The following is a 4,771-nucleotide window of genomic DNA, read 5'->3' as shown; positions in this document are numbered from 1 at the left end:
CTTGCATGCATGTTCCTAAAAAGCAGTGAGCAGTCCCATTAATCATATATACCTAAATATTTTATTTCCACTATCTCTATTCACTGCTTGTACATTGTAATGGATGTATCACATCTAGTAGCATACATGTCAACTACGCTATTTTGCCGAGGTGACAGACTTAAACGAAGAAAGAAAGGGTTAAATTTCATAGCATAATATATTATCATAATAAAATATTGTACTACTATGATTCTTTCATGACAATAAATAAGATCATCTAAAAGATTAATCTATAATACTATGCATTAAGAGGCAGTATCATACACTAGTATGATACGGTTATACTAACTCATGATACTAACTTAACATGCACACACGCTATCTCATCAAAGACCTACCACAGCTAGCATGAGATTTATTTTTCTCCATTATTAGTGAATCCAATGCACACATCTCATCTTACCACACATGCCACCTCATTAAAGGTCCACTCAACATTCATGGTAATAAGTTTTTCATTATCTTATGCCACTTATATGCAAAATGTTTTATTGGCTAAACAATCATCAAATACATATATAATTTTTATTTTTATTTTGAGTTCATATTTCGTTAATTCAACTATGATTATTTCATACAATCAAATCACTGAAATATATTGCAAACTATTCCCGTAGCAACGTGTGGGGTGTTCTCTAGTTTACTAGTTTTTCTATGTTTCTGACCAAGTTTCGTTGCTAGCTGTGCACTGAACAGGCACATATAAATTTTTCAGGCCACGTAACATTCAGTCCACAGTACCATGTACCGCAACCAACTTCAACAACATATATTACCCACCCTGTTCATTTAATAAAAACTAGCGGAGTCACCCGCGCATTTCCGCGGCTAGATTGATGACATATACTGGTATATTTGGGATTATTTTTATTTTCCAACTTTATGGCCTCTTACTTATATATCCTCTAATTTAGTTTTCCACTGCTTATGTTCCATATCATTAGATTATAGTCAAAAGGCAAGTTTGGACGAAACATGCTCAGAATATTGAGTGCATTGTAGTTTCTTGACAAAATTCCTTGATGTGAGGTCAGAAGACGGGCACAATATAATATACAGACTTTTGTACCAATCTTCATGTTTCCTACCTTCGATTCTCACCTCATCCCTTGTTATGTATCTTTGCACAAATATATCTTTGGAGTTCGAATAATTGGAACTTAAGATTGATGGCTTCTATGTATACCAAATGTTCTCTTGTTCTGCCCAAATCAATCACTGGTTGTATTCTTAGTTGCCTTGACTTTCTTGACTACCTACAAATGCATCCACACATGCTCATCAATATGACCACTGACCTCTGTATATTGGTATTTGTGGTTGAAGTTTTTTTTTCATTCAGTTGCTTCATAGCTTAATCATGTTGACCATTTCTTTACCGGTTTGCAATATCTTGTCTACCAAATATAAGCATCCACACTTGTTGACCTTGATATGATTGGTTATCATTGTATATTGGTATTTGTGCGTTCATAGATTAAGGATTTTCTCTGGATCACTTCATAGCTTAATAAATTTTTCGCATTTACATATATTTCTCAAGATATAAACCCAACTACTAATTACGTAGTTTTTTCATGAAAATTTACATGTGAAAAATGGTACACAATGCATATACATGATTATATATCATACTTAATGCAAGGGCTAGCCCAATTTTTAAAAAATTAATTTCTACTTTGAATTTCAAAAAGGACGATTCATGCGGCATGTATGCCCAACTCATATTTACCTGCCAATATGGTGGCGATGTCGGCGGTATAATGAGTTGTGTGTGAATGTTGCACTTTCCGATTTTCATCTAACATGTGTGCTTTCTGATCAGTTTGTTGTGCTTAGTACTAGACACCGGGTATACTACCATATTTTGTATTATTAAATTTAAACTGCTATAGTTAATTATTATCCACCCTATAAAAAATGGTGGTGCTAGTCAATATATGTGGTTGAATACTTGCACTCCTTAGGTGGCGAGTTGGACTCGTATTTACCTAAAATGAATTTAGGTTTCGTATCGGTGGTGAAGCCAGCGCCACCTCTATTCCCTATATCTTGTAGCATCTGTTGTTTTTATATTTTGATGCATAACTTTGGCAACTTTTTATAGATTTGTATTGGTATATAAAATTGTAAATGATATTATAATTTAAATAATTAGAAATAATAAATTGTTGTTACTTTTACTGGACCCCTCTAAGTATTTATAGGAATGCTCTTAAATATTCGTGCTACATTTGATCTCATTATAGCACACTTAAATTACATGGCTTATTCGCCTTTTGCTCATTTATATTAGTTCATTTCCACAAACTCATTTCTACTCCCTCCGTCCCATAATGTAAGACGTTTTTTGACTCTATTGTAGTGTCAAAAAACATCTTACATTATGGGACGGAGGGAGTACTATATAAGCTCCCATACATTCATTTTTTTTAGTTCCTTGCGTTTTTCGAGCAATTTTGAGTTTCTCACGTACAATAACCAACGCACATATATACCATATCTTGTGACCCAACAACATGCGGCTAATTGATTTTTAGCTTTCGTTTTTTCTCCTTCTGCGGTGGGTATTATGCCAAAGACCTTCCCAAATTATTAGCTATAGTCCCATTGGTTGGTTCCTACTCCGTATAGGATAGGAAAACATGTTTCCATATTGACTTTTTTTGTGTGGATTCTGATTGCCTTTTTTACGGGAGGACTCAAGTTGCCTTGGTTCCTATTCGGAATATTTTTGTGGGGATTCCGATTGCGTTTTTTATAGGAGGATTCTGATTGGCTGCTAATAGGGACGTACATGTTTTTTTATACATCGCGTACATGTTGTTGTGTTTGTGCAATCGTAGCCTCGTGGGTTTGTCTATCACATGATGTAATTGTGATGCCTACACTAACATTCCTTTAAATCTGAGCCGTTTCGTTTATGTGCTTAATCTGAATCATTACTTTCCTTCTGTTTAAATTATAAAATACATAGATAGATAGATTTATATACTATGTGTAGAAATAAAATTTGTAATAGTACTTTATCTCTCATTTCAAATTTCGTACCTAAAATGGATTTATATTATTTTTAGTTTTTAGTTTAACCAAATTAGAAGAGTAAGACTAATGGCTGAAACGTCCATACTAAAATTTGTGCGGTTATTTTTATTGAGTAATTGCTATGGATTTTTCCTTAAGAAAGAGCAATCACTTTCATACCAAAAATAAAGTTATATTAAAAGAGTATGGAAGAAATTGTTTAATTATTCTTATCTTATGTGATGTATTCATGCAATAGAATTTAGTTCTTTTTGTCTAGGCTCAGGATGATTTTCGTAAGATAGTTTGTTTTGTCTATACTTCACAATAAATAATGTGCTTTAAGTTTTCAAGTTTTGGCACGAGAAAGATGAAGTATATTAGGTATGCATACGAGTTGGCCCGAAAGTACCATTCTACACCCAGGAGCAAACGCTCCTGGTGTGAACAGTAAAATCAAAAAAATAGAAAAAAAATTCTGAAATTTTTTTGTGACATACTTTCACAAGTGTTTCTTGTGCATGAAAATTTTCATCACGAAATCACATACATGGAAGTCGTGCCGAAAAAAACAAAATCAGAGCTCCAAAATGCTTTTGTAAGTAACATTTTCAGAGCATCGATTTTGTTTTTTTTACCACACCTTCCACCAATGTGATTTCGCGATGAAATTTTACGTGCACAACAAACATTTGCATAAGTATGCCACAAAAAATATTCAGAATTTTTTGACATTTTTTTGAATTTTTTTTATTTTACTGTTCACACCAGGAGCATTTGCTCCTGGGTGTAGAAACTCCACGCCCCGAGTTGGCCTAACCATATCGGCATGCAAGTGGCACGCGGCTGCTGAAGAAGGCTTTGCACATGTTCGTGCCTTTTTATTGAGTTATTTACCCAAAACCACCACATTATGGGTTAGGGTAACAGATCAGTACCACATTTGAGGCAGGGCACACAAAACCACCAACAATGGGTCTAATTTGTAACGCGGAGCACTGACGCTGCGTTTTAGCCCAGAAAACAGCGAATCCGATAGGTGAGTCCCGCATGTCGGGCTAACGTGGCGCGTGTTGACGGACGCCGTTAGACGGCGAGAGACGGCCGTTTCGGCGCGCCCGTTTAAGTGGCCGCACCGGTCGTTGTTCGAACCAGGCCAGCCTGTTCATCACTCTCGCTCTCTAGTCTCTCGACCCCGACCACCGCCGGCGCCGGCATTGTCGAGTCGCCGCCTTTCGCCGCTCCGCCATGGTTTCTTGGAGCGAGACGTCCTCGAGCTCTTCTTCGGACGGCGAGGAAGTGACTAGCCAGGTATGCGTGTTCTCCTCTCGCGTCCCCCACGGATTAGGGTTCATCCCGCTACGGTTAGGGTTCATCATTTGGGGATTTTTTTACCAGGTCGCTCATTTGTGCAATTTGTGTGTTGTTTAGCTTCCTAGGACAATCTCTTGCTATGAATGGAGTGGCATTGCTCACGATCTGTCGTCTCGTTGTCTGCATCAACAACCTTGCATCAGGCTTGTTGCATTTGAATCTGTGGACACAGGCAGACGTTTTCTTGCGTGTGCTGAGGAGAAGGTATGTTGGTTAGTACTGTAAGTGAGTACTCACTGTAAATAGATTAGCTTAGTTAGTTTTTGGTCCATTCACTTGTCATTAATCCAATTTTTTGTATCAAAGATTTGTTTCTGGATAGTTGTTGCTT

This window comes from Triticum urartu, chromosome 3 (assembly GCF_003073215.2).
Source record: "Triticum urartu cultivar G1812 chromosome 3, Tu2.1, whole genome shotgun sequence".
In the NCBI taxonomy this organism is placed as follows: domain Eukaryota; kingdom Viridiplantae; phylum Streptophyta; class Magnoliopsida; order Poales; family Poaceae; genus Triticum; species Triticum urartu.
The sequence above is the reverse complement of the archived record's forward strand: the minus strand, read 5'-3'. Positions refer to the sequence as shown.